Source organism: Octodon degus, unplaced genomic scaffold (genome assembly GCF_000260255.1).
Source record: "Octodon degus isolate 3935 unplaced genomic scaffold, OctDeg1.0 scaffold00116, whole genome shotgun sequence".
Classification (NCBI taxonomy): Eukaryota; Metazoa; Chordata; class Mammalia; order Rodentia; family Octodontidae; genus Octodon; species Octodon degus.
In genome coordinates, this window is record NW_004524692.1 from 688,647 (window position 1) to 706,788 (window position 18,142).

At 48.2% G+C, this 18,142-nt stretch overlaps 1 protein-coding gene and 1 non-coding gene across 2 annotated transcripts in view; one reads left to right on the forward strand and one right to left on the reverse strand.

The window, feature by feature from the left end:
• Uck2 (uridine-cytidine kinase 2) overlaps nt 1–18,142 on the reverse strand; it is a 66,697-nt gene that overhangs the window by 37,799 nt on the left and 10,756 nt on the right. The gene's annotated exons all lie outside the window — the stretch shown is intronic.
• On the forward strand, nt 15,601–15,707 carry LOC111812206. The gene has a single exon (XR_002817780.1). It is a non-coding gene; the product is annotated as a U6 spliceosomal RNA (small nuclear RNA).

Sequence of the window (18,142 nt, forward strand, 5' to 3'; positions counted from 1 at the left end):
GGGTTGTGGTTTTTGTTTTCAAAAAAAAAAAAAACAATTTCAATCACCTCATTCCTGGGAAAGCATTACACATTTTAGGTACAGCATGCAGTCTAAGGCTCTCCTTTCTTGGAGTTAATCTTCAGAATTCCAAAGATACTAACTCAAACAAGATAAAAAAAAAAAAAAAAAAAAAAAAAATCAAGCTCCCAGTGCAGTGGCAGCAGCTAAGAAGAATTTACACTGTGTGACCATCCCACACAACTAGAGGTTAGTGACACACCAACAATCAGCCTCCTTCCCTACCAAAAATGGGAAGCAGACAAAGACTTCCAGAGTCCTGTTGCATGACCTTAAGATAAGACAGAAAGGAAGAGGAAATAACGGATAAAAGGAACAGCCCTGAAGACACCTTGAACTACAAGAGAGGCAGCAGAAGGTGGTCGGCATACCTACAGACCGCAGGGGACAGGGCCTGAGGGCCCCCAGTCAGCTCCTCAGTACCACAAGGCCTGCATGCATCTGCAGCAGGGGGCGGAGGCTGCACAAGTCCAGGGGTCTAGACCAGAGCAAAATATGATAGGAATTCGAGCCTACTAGGAAACAGTGCACAGTGAACAGGAACACTGACCTTAAGTGGCAACAAAGGGAAAAGTGGGAGCAGGCCACCCCAAGGAGACCAGTGGACAGTGTGGCTGGGAACAAAGGAAGCCACCTGTGACTAACAAGACAGGGTGAGCAGGGGAGGGCAGCAGCACGCAGCAAAAGGCTTCCCTCCACCTGGGCTGGAGGAGGGACTTGGGATCCCACTGATCCTGTGGACAGTGTTACTCAGGTCTCAGGTGGAGGCGAGGGGTTAGCGAGCTCGGCCGAGTGGGCTGAATGGTCACTGCACCAGGAACACGAACACATGGAGCAGGGGTGCATGAGAGACCACAGGGCTTCAGCTAAGGGTGCCCAAGTGGCCAAGACAGCATGTTGCCAACCCTGCAGGGAGACCAGAGCTCTGGACAGAGCGGGTGCTTCTCCAGACATGCAGAAAATCCAGGAGTAGCAACTGGTGCCAACCTCCACTCCCAGGTTACCAGCAGCCTCCTCTAGAGGGAAGGTGGCACTCGGGGAAGCACCTGTCCCGGAAGTTCAAAGTACCTATGTAGATTTAATCACAGTTCTCCATCCCTGAGTCATAAAAGTTGCAGTTCAGCAAACTTTATCTCTTTTATTCTTTAAAGCATAGTTATTGCTGGGCACAATGGGGCACACCTGTAACCTCAGCTCTCAGCTACTCCAGAGGCTGAGGCAGGAGGGCTATAAATTGACAGACAACTGGGCAACTCAAAAAACCCTTTTTCAAAACTTTTAGAAGAGCTTGGGCACATAGCTCAATGGCAGAGCACTTGTGAAGTGAGGCCTTCGGATTCAACCCTCAACACCAAAAGACAAAGAGAAGTGAAACATGTAGTGATTAAAAAAGCAACCCCAGCTGAGGATTCAGCCAGCAAATGCACATCTAGAAAATCTTGATTTTTCCAGGCCCAGCACTCCCACCGCTAACAACAGTCTGTAAAGGACTCCGAATGGGGAATACCATGAACAGCACCAGCTCGTACAACTAGTAGGCCCAGCCTCCTGATCAACTTGGCCAGGCCGCTGCAGACATCCTAGGGAAAGGAACAGAAGGGAAACTTTCTAATTCGCTCTGGCTGATCCTCAGCCTCCTCCCGGTGGGCCTCTTCCTGGGCTGAGGGATGGGCACTAGGCAGGGAGTCAGCACATGGGCTAGGAAGCAGGAGTGCCAGTCTCAGCAGGTCGGTGACATGTCCAGACACTTCGCTGCACAGGCAGTATGACCTTCCTGTCTTGGCCACGTTCCCAGGGGACAAGTTCCCATGCTGATCAGAGCTGACTGCACTTGCCTGATCACCTGTCCACAAAGGGAGCCAGTAGAGGCAGGACTGCCAGGGAAGCCAACTGGGAGCCCAGCTACTCTGCACAACACTCAGGAAGTACCGACACTGCCCACTGCCACTTGTGTGCATGGGGCCTGTGGCACTGGCAGAGCTGAGCACAGCCACATGTGTGTCCATGGTTCCATCTCTTTTTGGGCACTTTTTTTTTTTTTTTTTTTTTTTTTGAGACAGGGTCTCACTATGCATTTTAGGCTAGCCTTGAGCTCACTTTGAAGCCCAGGTTGTTCTCAAACTCACAATGGTTCTCCTGCCTCAGCTTCCCAAGGATCACAATCATCCACTAGGCTGGGCAGATTGCCCAGGTTTAACTACTTTCTCTATGCTTGATTCCACCACTACCACCCGCTAACAAAAAAAAGTAACAAAAAAAACAAAGAACCAGCACCTCACACCTCCACCAGTAGCTAGAACACTCATTAATTGGTGCTAGGGCCCTAGGGCCTTACATGACCCCTCATGCATAGAATTGAGACGCCCAAGTCTGTCTCCAATCCTATTCCATGGGCACCTGGTACTTGGTCTCCCGCACTTTCTCAGGGAACTCATTCTAGATGACCTGAAAAACCTCCTTAACACTCTCTCCACACCTCCAGCAGATGCAGACCTAGGCAATTTCCCTGGCTACTGGGAGCATCTAACTGGGTCAGAGGCAGAGGGGCCCAGAGAAGGTGAAAAGGACACCGCAAGGTGACAAGATGGGGCAAAACATCAGGTCAGGCCTGTTCTCCTCCAGGGGATGGACCACAGCATGCAGTGGCTCTACTCATCCATCAAAGGAGGCACTTGGAGAAGGCAGTCCAGTTCAGCCTCAGACTACAGCTCCCACCTCTCGGTCCTACTTGTCCTGGGCCAGAGCACACCTGCCTAGTGCCACATGGCACCTTCCTGCACTCTCCTCCCAGTTCACTCCAGCACAGCCTGCTCATCATCTCCTCTTGTCATCTGCCTTCCCCACCTCCTCACCCTGGGTAATTCTCCCTGCTCCATGTCATATCACTAAGTCAACCACAGTGTCACCAGTGCCACCAGCTTGTCGGTCCACATCACATTACTCATCTGTGCATGCCAAGAAGTAGGGCTACAACACACTCTAACTGCTGAATAAAAGACTCAGGTACTCCGCAGACCTTAGGCTGCCCACTGCCTTGGTGGCTCTGATCAGCGGAGCAGGATAATTTTAAAAGGAGGAGGGATGAAAGCTCTCACCCACCACCGAGACTGAGACTGCGGCTGAGCCTGGATCAGCTGAGAAAGCAGATGTGAGTAATGGAGGGCTTTTTCCCAAGCCCCTGAAAATGCTCTCTGCAGGGGCAGAAGCCCAGGAAGGTGGTTGTCACCTTCTGGGTGTCATCTGTGTCCATGTGTAAGCAAGAGTGAAAAAGAAGCTAGGTGTGATGGCATATACCTGTAATCCCAGCACTTGGGAACCCAGGGCAGGGGACTACAAATTTGAGAACAAAATGGGGCCAAATACCAAGTATTTAGTCCAAACCTGGACTATACAGACCCTGTCTCCAAAGAGGGGGGAGGGGATAAAAAGCCCCCAGGCCAGTGAGGGGACCTATTTAACACATTCTTAGGAAGCTTAACTGTTACATCACTCATAGAGAAATGTGATGTGATCAAGTGTCACAACTCCAAGTCACTGCTGAAATCATCCTAAGTCTTTTCTGCCACTAGATGCTCCTCCAGCCAACTGCAGGGTAAATATGCACAGCAATGTCAACTAAGACTGGAGGATGAGAAACCAGGGTGGAATGCTTAAAAGAGATTAAGAGATCCAAGGACTGGTTACTGAGCTGCGTAGCTCAGTATGACCTTTGGGAAGACATCCTTATTTTTGAGCAATGTATTCGAGGGGTGATACGGTATGAACCACATTAGCTTGTCCTATCAGTCAGCTCCATGCCCACCAACTCAAACAATAATAAAATCAAAAATGCCCACAGGGGCTGAAGGTGTGGATCAGTGGTACACTGCACACTTGCATGTGCCAAGGTCCTGGGTCGGAATTCTAGCACCAATCTACAGGCTCATAGCTACAAGTCCCACACCCACAGGTCAACCAATTGTAAACCAGAAAAATACAGGGGAAACTGCATGTGTGCTGAACACATACAAACTTCTCTCCTTGTCATATTATTCCCTACACAATATACTCATTTACAGTGTTCACATTGTATTGAGTAAAATAAATAACCCAGAGATGATTTACAGAACACTGAAGAATGTAGGCTTTGTGGAAATCCTATGTCATTTCATTGAAGAGTTGAGCATCCTTGTGAAATAGGAAGAAAATATTCAAATGGAAGCAGAACTAGGAGGGGAGAGGAAGGGAAAAATAAAAAAAGTAGAAAACTGGGTTCAAAGCTTTTGTAAATAAGGAGGGTTAGAGAGACTGAAGGGAGAGGAGGGGAAGGGAGAAAAAGAATCAAGACATACTGCACTTGGGTACAAATTCCCTATGATGAATGTGACCGTTATGCATACTTAAAATGTACCAATAAACTTAATTTAAAAAAAAAGATTTCCAATAAAACTGCCCAGAGTGAAACAGTAGCAATTCCACCCTTTGGGGAAAAAAAAAAAAAGAGCTGGGTGTGGTGGCCTATACCTGTGATGCCAACACTCAGAAAGCTGAGACAGGAAAATTGTTGAGCTGAGACCAGCCTGGGATACATAGTGAGCTCAAAGCCAGCCTGAACTCAAAAAGACAAAAAAATAAAAATAAAAAAGTTGTGCATCCTTGGATCTTGGGATCCCGCGGTCAGGGGAGGAAAAGAGGTCCAGGGACCAATGGATAGAGGTGTGTAACAGTAAGTGATCACAGACACATACATCTATTTTAAATATAATGCACAATACCCACTACATGGGAACACACACATTCTGACATAGCTCATTATGGTTTTAAAATTTTCATACCTATTTTCACACTTTATTCTGACACTGCAGTGCCACAGCTAGACAGATTCCTCCACAGCTGGACAGATTCCTCTCTACCTGACAGGTTATCAGAGCCAACGAGGCTTGTTACCTGGCACTAAGCTCAGAGAAGCCCAGCAGAGATTCCACTCAGCGTGCTTCCGCCTCCCTACTCCACAGGCATCCCAGCACCCACGCTGTCTGGGGCCAGGAGTCTGCATCTCTGCCAGCCAGGCTGCCACTGCGACAAATGCTCTGTCCCCACCCTGCACTTCTGCGTCCCCCCCACAGGTGGTCCAGGCCTGCACAGCCTCAGACACAGCAACTGGCAAGCGTGCACCCCAAGCTCAGCTCACAGAGGCTACGTGGGATGGGCAGGGGCAGACGGAGCGTGCAGGAAGAACACTGGAAAGCCCTGAGCATGTGCGGAGCCCGCTTTCCTTCCTTGCATGCCTGCTGCAATGTGTTCAAATTGCGCAAGCTGTTCTGAAACAAGATGTAAGGAAGCAGAATCTGATGCTATATATAAACGCCTTATTTTGGAACCTTTTGCTGCACAGTAAAGGACAATTCAACAGGGACTGGGAAGAGGGCTACTTAGGACAGTTTAAACTGGAAAAGGGCTGGGGAGGGTAGATCAGAGCAGAGCATTTGAAGGCACAGAGTGAGGCCCTCAGTTCTGTCCCCACCACCACAAATAATAAAAAAATAATAATAATAAAAGGAGTGATAAAAATTAAAAACCCAGGCCAGCAGACATTCTGCACCACATTAGTCGCTACTTATCTGTGTGGGAAATGTTCCAGGGCCCCTAGCAGATGCCTGATAGCGCAGATGGAACTCAACCCTGTACACACAGCTCGCTCCTACACATACCTACTTAAGATGAAGCTGAATTTATAAACTAGGCACAGAGACTAACATTAACTGTTAAATGGAACAATACGAGAAGAGCAGGAAAGGGGAAAAAATGGATTAAGATGTATTGTATCCATGTACCCGCTCCCCACAATGAATGTAATCATCAGGTACTGTAAGCATGCACTCATAAAACAAAAAAACTTTAAAATTAAAAGCTATACGAGCAAGGCATGGTGACACACACTTGTAATCCCGGCACTTGGGAGGCTGAGGCAGGAGGATTGCTGTGATTTGAGGGCAGAACTATACAGTCAGACCACACCTCAATACCCCCCCCAAAAAATCTCCAAAAAAATAAATCAATAGAAAGCATGTGAATAATTCAGTGTCAGCCTCTTTCGAGACACGTGAGCATACTGCACTCACCTGCTTCCCTGCCCAGATGGCGCAAGGCCTATAGGATGAGAAACGCATACAAGGCAGGCACCAAGGAGTCACAGCCTACGCAGGGCGGTAGGGCCCACCAAGGCCTCTTCAGAAGAGAGCGCGAGTTAGAATGTATGAATTATTTATTTCTGGCATTTTCCTTTTGATCTTTTCAGGCCCCAGATAACCTCAGATATCTGAAACCATGGGAAGCCAAACCATGGGGTAGGGGAGGCTTTACTTTCTATTACGACTCAAAATGCAGCAATGGTAATTCCCCACGGGGACCTATTTATAAAGGCAAGTTTCTCTTTTCAATTTCTAAGTATAAAATGTATCTAGCAAATTATTAATGATACCCTTATATAATGACACCTTGTTTTTCAAAAGCAGTAAAAATGTTTCAAACTGTTCTTCTACAATAAGAGTTCTTACGGGCCAGCGAGATAGCTCAGTGGACTAAGCACCTGCTTAGGAAAGTGCAGGGACCTGGGTTTAATCTCCCCACCACATACCCTGTGCTGGCCTGGGGGAATCCCAGGGGCACTGTGCCGGCCCAAATCCGGGCATGGCGGCACACACCTACAGTCGCAGGGCTGGGGAGGCTGAGGGGAGGATCACTAGGAGTGTCATGAGACCCTGTACCAAATAAATAAATATTTTAAAAACTAAAGTAAGGGTTTTGCTAGGTGTGATGTACACACCTGCAATCCCAATATAAAGGAGACTAGCAGCAAGAGGATTTTACCTTGGGTTCAAAGCCAGCCTGGACATCAAGGCCAGCCTGAACTACATGGCTAGGCCCAGATTTGCAGGAAAAACAAAAATATAAGAATTGGAGGTTCTAGGCATGGTGGTACACACATCTGTAATCCCAGCACTCTGACAAGCCAAGGCAGGAGGGTTACAAACCCAAGCTCGGCCTAGGTGATTTAGCAACTAAGCTAGGCCCTGTCTGAAAATTTTTTAATGGGCATATGAAAAGGCTAAAAAAGAAGCTCAGTGTGAAGGCCCCAGGCTGGATCTCTAATACCAAATAAATAAATAAATAAATAAATAAATAAATAAATAAATAAATACTGTAAGTTGAACTGAAAAGCTTCTTTACTTTCAGACCTCCCGGAGTGCCAAGTACTGCCTGTCGGGCTCTAGCTGACAAAGCTGCCGCACATCCCTTATCTAAAACTTGAACTATGAAGGAGAAAACTTCATATAAAAGATCTTCCTATTCAGGTGACTACACATAACTGCTCCTTCATGTGGACGCTCTGACTGCCCTGAGCGCCACGCAGAGCTGCACGCAAATGCAGAGTTCCCGCGTCAAGAAGGAAGACAGACCTGCCAGGCCACAGAGGAGAGGGGACACGATTTCAGGACATCCTCAGGACCAAGCCTGCTACGGGCAAGAGCCCAAAACACACACTCCCACTAATCTCAAGGGCACCGAGCATGAGGAGAGGTGGGTAGCCCTGGGGCTCTCAGGTAAGGGACTAGGAGGAGGGGTGATGTGCAGCCAGGAGGTGCAGGCAAAGGGGAAACAGCTCTGGGTCTAAAACTTCCAGACAAGGGTCCCGGCTGCAAGCTCCTGGGTGAAGAAGGGGCCAAGGAGAGAGACCCCAAAGGACTCGGAGGCAGACACGATGCTGGGCTTACTCTATGAAAAGACAGCCACTAAGCGTTTTATTTTTTGTTTTGTTTTGTTTTGTTTTGTTTTGTTTTCTCATGAAGAAAAAGAAATAGCAAACATGCCTGACACATTAAGGGTAGAAAGTGCAATGAGGCAAACAAGCGGGCATCAAAATTAGGATGGCAGTAGGTAGGTGAGCACACACCGCCAATCCCAGCACTCAGGATGCTGGGCAAGGACCAACCTGGGCTGCACAGGAGGATCCTGGCTCAAAAAAAAACCACTATGAAACAAAACAAAACAAAAATCACTAGATCTATTCTGCACCAAGGTGCTCTCCAAAACTCAAGCTTCCCCATTTTTAACGAGATCCAAAGGACAAAAACCTCAGATGTCATCTCCCATACTCACCCAAAACCTCGCCCAAGCCTATATTTGTAAAGCAGGTCCTCTATCACTCGTGGGGTTCTGTCAGACTGCTGTAAACACTGGCCTTGAGCTCAGAGGGAGGCAGGCAGGACAGCATCCTGGTAGTCACACAAGCACCTCACAACAAAAAGGCCACCCTGGAAGAAAAGAAACCAGGGCACAGGCCACAAGAGAGGGACTCGGGAATGAAGTTCTTTAACATTTCAGAGATGTGTGTCTGTTAATCGGACACAGCAGTTTGCAGGGAGCTGTCTTCCCAGCGTGGTCTGCCCACGGGGCCACCCACCTATCCCTTCTCCTTCCAGCCTCCCACCCTCCGCCCAGGAGGCCATGTCTGTGTGCCCTTGCCCTGGAGCTCTTAGCAAACTACACCTTGGGGTCCCTTTTTAATCATTATGGAGGAGCAGCTTTGCCAGCGTGGCTGTTCTCATCTGTCTGCTTGGGGACCTTCTCAAGTGTTCAAACTGGACATCTGGGTGGGGCTCTGAGGTCATTCCTAAAATCCACACCCAAATTCAAGAAAAAGTACAGGGACACAAAATCAGGGTTTCCAACTGTTCAAAAAAAAAGCAAAGGAAAGGAAAGACGTTGCAGCTCCGTGCTTGAGGGTGAAGCAAGGAGACAGGCAATGACAGAGAAAACCACTGACAAGGACAAGGCAACGAGAAGGCTCAGCGATTTGCAGCCCCACTACCTTGATATATAATCTCAGATGAGAGAGAGCCAGAGACCCAAATAATGGGAGCAGAACTCTGCGCCTGCCTCCTGCCTGCCTGTCCTGGGAAGTCTTTCGAGGCCGCCAAATGCACATAGTCCTTCCCTTTCCACCTGCGGAAGGCACCTGCCCCTGGACGGGCAGTGACCTCGGGCTCTCCTCCACAGTCCACACCATTTGCACCAGTCAAGTGTCTTACACCTGCAGAGCCAGCTGACCCCGAGTAACAAGTGTCAGAATAAATGATGACCAAGTTAGACAGGCTGTGACACGCAGTCCCTACTCAGCAAAATGCGGTCGAGGCTAGATGAAAACCAGGCAATGCGGCACCACACAGGAACAGAAAGGAAGAAACACTGCATGGACAAGAAAGCCCTGTGCCACACTCATCCCTAGAATCAGGATTTCCTTCCTAACAGCAGCTCTATGGCCCACGTCCCCCAACTCTGACGCTCCCAAAAAAGTTTAGAGCCCGTGGGGCAGGGGCAGGGGAGGGGCGTGACAGTTTAAGCAGAAATGAATTTCCATTTCTCTACCTCTGCTGATCTCATCATTATGATCAAACTAAATTAGAGCCCAAGCAAAGGCTTCCTATGGGCTCCTCTAGGCCTTCCCTTACCTACTTCATCTCCATGGCCCCACCGTCTGGATTCTGGGCTCCCCACACCTTCGCAGGCCTGGAACCCGCCAACTCTGCCATGCACTATGCCAAAACAAGGGCTCCCCTCCAGTCTGGATCCCCAGACCAATGTTCTCCCCTTTTTACTGGGAAACATTTGAGGGCCACAAAACTACAGTTCCTCCTCTGTCCTCCCCTCTGCCCTCCAGGGTGCTAGGCAACCTGTACCAAACCAGTGGGGACTGGGAGTCCAACTAGGAAAATCTGCCAAATGCTTTGGCTGAGTGCATTTTTTTTTTTTTTTTTTAATGTATTTGGTACAGGGTCTCACTACACAGCTCGGACTCATAGTAATCTGTTTTCAGCCTTCTCAGAGCTGGGATTACAGGTGTGTGCCACCACACCCATTCTCAGTGGCCAGCTCAGGACACCTGAGGCTGGCGCAGCATGTGGTGCCGGAGATCTAACCCTGGTCCCTGGGCTTGCCTAAGCAGCTGCTTAGTCCACTGAGCTATCCTGCTGGGCCAGCTGAGTGCATATTTAAGCAACCTCTTGGGGCCAGGGAGATAGCTCAGTAGAATAAGCACTTGCCTGGCAAGTGCAAGGCCCTGAGTTCAGTCCCTGGTTCTGCAAAAACAAAAAAAGAGAAAATATTTAAGCAACCTCTGCTCTCCCCTCCTGCTGTCAGCAGGCTTTCCAGGGGCCCTGCATACTTTCTCACAGTAATTAAGGCTCCTTTGCCTAAGGACAGGAAGGGCAGTTAGTGGCAAACAGTAATAACGTAGTGGTACACACCTGTACTCCCAACACTCTGGAGGCAGAGGGAGTAGGATCACCAGAATTTGTAGCTGGCCTGGGCTACATAGTGAGTTTAAGGTCAGCCTGAACTACACAGCAAGACCCTGTCTCAAACAAAGGAACACAAGACTGCAGGTCCCTCACCTCTATCCCAAAACAATCTGCCTACAAAACCCAAGGTTTCACCCAAAAGCTGAACCTCACCAAGTCTTCCTAAGACTCCCCACGGCTTGCAAACCAATGTAGTAATAACAACTAAGCACCTAAGAAGAAAAATGAGCAAATCACAACAAACCCCAACCTTGACAGCCTTGAATTTCACCTAAAATTGAAAACCTATCGACAACACCCCAACTATTTGTCAGCTCAGATCGGCAGTTAAAACATTCATATGATCCTGCGATGCAAGCACAGAATGTCAGCATAACCAAAACTAGATACAGTCACCCCAGAAAAGGGTGTGCAGAGCAGAGATGTCAAACCCTGATCCTCAGCAAATCAAAAGGGACACCTAGGGGCTGGTGAGATGGCTCAGTGGTCTAAAGCACCTACTTAGAACAAGCTTAGCAAGACACATGGACCGCAGTTCAATCCCCCAGCACCACATGCCAGTCAGCCCCACCCCAGGTGGGCTGAGCTGGCCACACATACACACACACACACACACACACACACACACACAAATAAAATAAATTAAAAAAAAAAAAAAGGGACACCTAATACAAGGAAGAGAAGAACAAGAAACTAGCAGTATCATCTTTTTTGGGAGACCATCTTTTGGGAGTCCAGGCTGAACTCAAACTCACTGTGACTGTCCTGTCTAAGCCTCTGGAGTGACGGGGTTACAGATGTACACCACCATACCTGGCAATACAATTTTTTTTTTTTTTCCCCGAAATAGGGAGCTAAAAGAAATAACTGGAAATGTTGACAGTGCTTTGCACCTGGGAAATGGAACGGGGTCAAGGAGAAAAAGACTCGTGCTTTGGGTTACAAACCCTGCAGTAGGGGCAGTTGTCACAGGGGCAGTTATCACCATGTCCACTGCCATATCCACTGCTTATCTATCTACTGAACATCAAGCAACATTTTCACTGCCTTTTACACATCACTTTATGTAATCCTTGTGGTCTTTGCAACAGAGGCAGCACTAATTTGGCACCCATTCTACAGATGAAAACAACAAGACACAGTAACCACACAAAACTGATGACTCTCACCCCAAAAATGGTAGCCAAGGCCAAGACAGTATATTTGTCTTTTTATAGTATATACTTTATTTTACCAAAATTCATAACTAACCTTCTTATTGTTGCTGTTTGTTACTTGATAGTCTTACAACTCTGCCTGAGAAAGGAGTCTAACTTATGACACCAGGCTAGGGGACGGGGACAGGCAAGGCAGTGCCATCTTCAAGGAAAAAGGGAAAGGCCATCTCTGAGTTGTAGACACTAGGAAAAGACCAGTCAGGGCTATTTTAGATGTGGAGGGTCCCCAAGAATGTGAGGGCAGAAGGCCTGGTTGATGCTAGAGTCAGTGAAACCTTTAAGTGGAACAAGTGGAGGTCATTGCCCTTAGGAAAGTTATTATACAAGAGCAATACAGGCCCTTCCCTTCTCTCGGGCTTCCTGTCTTTCCATGCCATCTCTTCCTTTCACACCTTCTCACAATACAGCCGCCCTGCAGCCCTGACCAGAGGCCAAATTGATGAGGCTGTTCAGTCTAGGGACATTCAACCTGCAAGAGTCCAAGCTAAATAAACACACTCCTGTTCCTTACAAGTTCCTTATAGGTTCCCCAGCCTCAGGCATTTTATTATACCAACAGGAAGGAAACCAATACAATCGGTAACCAGAATGCTCCGAATTCCAAAGAAAGTAAGCCCTTGGTTACTTTGGAAACATTAGCTCCCTTACTTGCTTTTTCTTTTGGTTTTCTGAGACAGGGTTTTGCTATTAGGCTGGCTCACTAATCCTAGCTGGCCTCAAACTCACAGTGATCCTCTTGCCTCAGCATCCTGCATTCTGGGATTACAGATGTGCACCACCATTAGCTTTTTTTGCAGGAGATGCTATTATCTAATAAAATCAACAGACCACAGATGCCACCTGCATCTGCAAGCACCCTGCTGCCCCAGTATACTGCAGATGAGCCTGAAATGCTTCCCACTTCTCAAAGAGACTCATGTTTAGCAAATCAGGTCAAGTGCCACAGGACGGCCCCACGTCAGGCGCCGGTCATGAGCCCGCGGGTGGGATTTAGGCCTCCACGTCAAGGGTTTCCACCACCCCTCCTCGGGGAGAAGCTGGAAATAATCATACAAACTCACCTCCAGGGACTCAGCGAGGTCGCAGGCACTGATGATACCCACACAGCATGAGAACAGCACTCGCACAGCTAGTGCCCAGGAAATGTTCGCTGTTACCAGCAGAAGCAGACTGACAGGGGACAATAAATACATGTGGAAAGAAATCCAGGTAGAGTTACGTGATGCAGGGACAACAAGGCAGTGTGTGGCCTTAGGCACTCGCTCCAATGGTGTGTCCCACAAGCATATGGCACTTTTGATTTAAAAAATGTGCTTGGGGAGCCGGGGAGATGACTCAGTAGATTAAGCGCTTGCCTGGCAAGCGCAAGGGTCTAAGTTCAATCCCCAGTTCCGCAAAAAAAAAAAAAAAAAAAGTGCTTGGCTGGCGAGATAGCTCAGCAGTCTAAAGTGCCTGCTTAGGCAAACTTAGGCAAGCGCAGGGACTGCAGTTCAATCCCCAGCACCTTGTGCTACACCAGGATAAGCCTGACCAAAAAACAAAATAAAATAAAGTGACAACATATGATAAAAGTTGTTCTTTCTAGCAAAAGCCTGTGCCACCTCTCAAAAACCCTGTGAGCCAAGGATTTCTTGAAACTCAAACACTCTGCCCAAGCTTAACAGGAAAGCAATGGTTTCTCTATAAAGCAGAGATGGTTTCAAGTTGGGCTTTTCCAAGAACTGCACCTGACATTTACTTCTCAGAGTTTAAATTCTGATGTTTGGATGAGGAAGTGGGGGGCACGTTAAACCTCACAACCCAATCCCACTTTCATGCAAAAACACAAAACAAAAACCTCAATACATTCACTCAAGACTTTTTGAGTGCCTACTGTATTCTAGACATCATGGGTAGAGATAAAAGGCCTTTAAAACTGTCCACTGAGAAAATAAATGAGTAAAGAAGTGGAGGACAAAGCACCAGTGTGGGACTTCAACTGAGACTTCAGGGGACAGGCAGCACACACTGGGGGTGAGAGGAGACGGAGAAGGGCACTAAAGGAGGAAGAAGACAGGAGGCCAGATGACAGGACAGGAGACAGGGCATCAAGCAAGGCAGTCACAAATGCACAGGGGTGGATGTGAGCTTTGATATCGGCAAAGTGGAGAGCTGACCCGGTAGGAAAGGGCAGGCATGGCTCAGGGAGCAACAGAAAGCAAGGTGGGGAGACTAAGCGCTTATGGTTAGCTGGGAGGGAACAGGCCCCAGAAGACAGAAGGCAGAGAGAGCCGCTGCAGAATTACGCAGGAGTGACCGGCATGACCACAGTTGGATTTGTGGAAAGATGACCTCAGCAGCCTTGTGGAGAATGCTCTGGAGGCTCTCCAATCTGCCCCTGGGGCTCAGCCACTGGAGTCACCCAAGCAAGAATGAGGGATGCAGGTTGGGAGGGGAAGCGACCCCAGGAGGAACACAGAGTAAAGCTGACTGCCAGCCGACTACGTGGATGTGGAAGGACATGGAAGCGCTGGGGTGGCAGAGGGGACATGGACCTGCGCGTGGGTGGAGATTACTGCAGCAGGTCAGGAAGCTTGCTCTGGACAGACATAGCTTAGGAGCATCATCCAGAGAGTCCGACAACAGCTAAATAAATGAGGAAGGACTTGGGGCCGAACAATAACTGTGATCAAAGAGCCTCTAACAAATAAGAGAACCCAAGGTCCAGGGAGGAACAGGACCAGAGTGCCAAGAAGAGGCTTCTGAGGCAAGGCACACACAGCACAGAGCCAGGAAGCCAGCCAGCCAGCCAAGAGCAGGAAACAAAGAAGCTTCCCAGCGGAAACAGGCACTGCCCAGTGTTACAGCAAAGTGTGCAAAGGAATCAATGGCTTCCACAGGCTTCAGAGCCTGGCTGACTGTCAGGGACTTCAGCAAGGAAAGCTTCACCACAGCCATTAACACTCGCCAATCCCTCTTGACCTGTGGCAGCACAGACTATGCCACTTACGTGGCACTTCTCATGCCTTAACAATCAGACTGAAGCCCTCTTGATGCAAGAGGCTGAGGAAAAAAAAAAAAAAACTGTGTAATGCATTTCAGCATTCTAGAATCTAGAGCTCAGGTACAAAGCAGCCAGCCAGACAGGACAGCCAAGGCAGGACAGCAGGAAAGGGGGCACTGTGGGGCCAGCCCGGCAGATGTTTATTAAACCCTGCCCCGGGGGCAGGAGCTAGGCTGGATTCTGGGTGAACAGAGACAAGGAGACGCACACCTGGAGGCCCTGGGAGGCCAGGGCTTTTGTAAATTCACTTCTGTATCCCAGGACCTCCAGAAGCCCACTGCACGCTACATCAACAGAGCGCAGAGTCGCTGCATGAAGGAGACCAGCTCCTTCAGGGGCAGGAAAGGGCGAAAGCTTCAGGAGACAGCTGTGATCTGGATTAAAGGAACAGAAGGAATTTCCTCGGCATACGGAGGCTTGATTTTCCTGTTTACACACCTCCTCATCCAAGCCTGGCTCCCAGAGTCACTCAGATCTTGGGAATGATAGAGAACACAGCCTCGTGCTAGCAGGGAAGTGAGGTACGGAGAGGTGGGGCAGCTGGCATAACCCACTTCTGTTCTCGCTTAGCCCAGGCATGTTCACTTTGTGATCCTGCTCTGTGCTATATGTAATCTGTACACAGGGATGTTTTCTATTTTTAAATAAAGGATTTTTTAAAGGTAATGTTGGTAAACTGCTTTTTTTTTTTTCAGTACCGAGGATTGAACTCAGGACCCTATTGAGCTATGTCCCCAACCCAGCAGTAAACTGCTTTTCCTTCCCCTTAATTGCCCATTATAAAAAGTTGTTTTACTATTGTTAAAGAAAAGGATCAAGCAAAGGAGATAACTCAGTAGAATAAGTGCTTGCGTGGCAAGTGCAAGGTCCTGAGTTCAATCCCCAGTACTGCAAAAAAAAAAAAAAAAAAAAAAAAGAGTGTGTGTGTGTGTGTGTGTGTGTGCTTGCTTCAGCAGCACATATACTAAAATTGGAATGATGTAGAAAAGATTAGCATGGCCCCTGTGCAAGGATGACACGCAAATTCGTGAAGCATTCCATATTTAAAAAAAAAAAAAGAAAGAAAAGGATCAACTTAACTACAGAAAAGAATAGCTAAGGCAGGCAACACACTGGTAACAGGTGAATAGCAAGACTGAAAAGTCTGCCCCAGAAGACAGAAGGTGCCTAACACAGGACTCCTCAGTCCTTAACAAACAGGACCTTAGCCAGTGACAACTCAATGTAATAAATGCGCCGTTAGCCACTCGGAGGCCTTATCCCTGAACACCACGCAGGAGCTGGGCCAATTAGAACTGAAGGACAAAGGCAGATGGGCAAGATACCCACTGACTATGAAGGGAGGCTCAGGCCACACACTGGAAAGCCAAGTGTCCTGAAAATTCAATCCCAGCCTGGGTAACTTCGAAACTTAGAAACCCCCATCTAAAATTAAGGGGGTGCTAGGGAGATAGCTCAGTAGAATGAGTGCTTGCCTGGCAAGTGCAAGGTCCTGAGTTCAACCCCTGGTACTGTAAAAAAAAAAGTAAAACTAAGGGGGAAGAAGATGCATGTGTAGCTCAATGCAAAGACCCTGGTTTCCATCCCCAGCAAAACTAAAAAATAAAAATTAAAAAGATGGTAGCTACAATCAATAGCAAACATGAAGATCGCTACAAGAGGTTTTTACTGTTCTCACAATAAAAAAAATAAGGAAATGGATGTGGGGGTTGACCTGACCTTGTCACTCAACAGTGTTCACATCATCAATGAACAGTCACAAATGTATACAATTTTTATTTGCCAATTAAACAAATGTATAATGAGAAAAAAATTACTTCAAATAAAGCACAAGACTGGGCGTAGTGGTACGCCTGCAATCCCAGCTCTTGGGAGGCTGAACACAGGTGGATCACTAAGAGTCCAATCTACACAGGGAGACCCTACAGACCGTGCAGACCTTGTCCTAAAATACAAAAGAGAGAGACAGAGAGACACACAGACAGACAGACAGACAGACAGACAGACAGACAGACAGACAGACAGAGAGCCTGTTCTGCCACACTGGGGCTGCAGAGCCGGGTTGTGGCTCTGCCCACTGCAGCACAACCGCCATGCACGAGCCGCACCGACACACGCATTTTCTCATTTATGCCCAACAACTCTCCAACTAAACACTGCCCCTGCCACAGATGTAGAACGAGCTCAGAAGCAGCAGATGGGACACAGAGCGGGAAGGACGAGAAGCACAGGGCGGGCAACGGCAAAGCTCAGGTTTTCCAGCTAAGCCATGAGGCTCACTTCACCCAGAAAGCTCCTTCCTGGCCAAATGGAGGCGCCCAAGTCACACTGAGGCACAGACACTGCAGAGCTTCAGGCCTGGCGGGCCACACAGACCTTACTCCTCGCCAGGACGCAGCGAAGCCCCGCTGGGCAGGTGGGGTTCTTGGAGGACGTGAGGACACAGCCTGCCTGCTGCCAGCCATCTCCTAGGGAGCCCGGGCTGGACTAGCACTCTTGGGCCCAAGTGTCCCTCCTGCCTCAGCCTCAAGTAGCTGGGCCTACAAGAGACCACCGCTGTGCCCAGACTGCGAGGGGCTTTGTGTCCAGAGCCCCAGTGGCCAGCCCTGTGCTCAGCTGAGTTCGTGTGCTCAGGAGTCAGGCAGGGGAGGCTCACCTGGCTTGCACCCTGTCCGAAGCTGAGTATTTACTGCCTATCTCATTCGGAATATCACTCAGTCTGCTCCTTCAGCTCCTGATCCTCTGCTCTTTCTACACAGTAGGTGAAGAAAAATATAGCAAATGTGGGAGACTGAGGCAGGAGGATCACAAGTTTGAACCCAGCCTGGGCAATTTAGCAAGATCCTGCCTGAAAAATTTAAAAGGTCTGGGTTGTTGTTCAGTGCAAAGGCCTTGGGTTTGATCTCCAGTACTAGAAAAAAAGAAAAGAAAAAGAAAAATGAGAAATAATATCAGCTTTACACATGGGGGCGTCCCGATTTCTGCTTTCCACAAAATTAAAAGAGGTCAATGGATGATAAACTGGCTGATTCATAAAAACCCACCAGTTTCTGAGCTACAATTAAAAGATAAAAACTGAGTGACCTTAAAATAACAAAATTCCTAGAGCTGGGGAGATAGCTCACTGGTCTAAGCACCTGCCTGGCAAGCACAAGGACTCAGGTTCGAGGACCCAGATTCGATCCCCAGTACTACATGCCATGCTGGCCCTGAAACTGGGCGTGGTGGTGCATAACTGTAATCCCGGCACTGTGTAGGCTGAGACAGGAAGATCACTACAAGTACAAACTGCATAGCAAGACCCTGTACCAAATAAATGAATATTTTTAAAAAAAATTTTTTTAAATTCCTATGTAAGCAGGTTCCTCAAAATTTAGACAGCTAGGGGCTGGTGAGATGGCTCAGTGGTCTAAAGCACCTACTTGGAACAAGCTTGGCAAAGCACAGGGACCACGGTTCAATCCCCCAGCACCACATGCCAG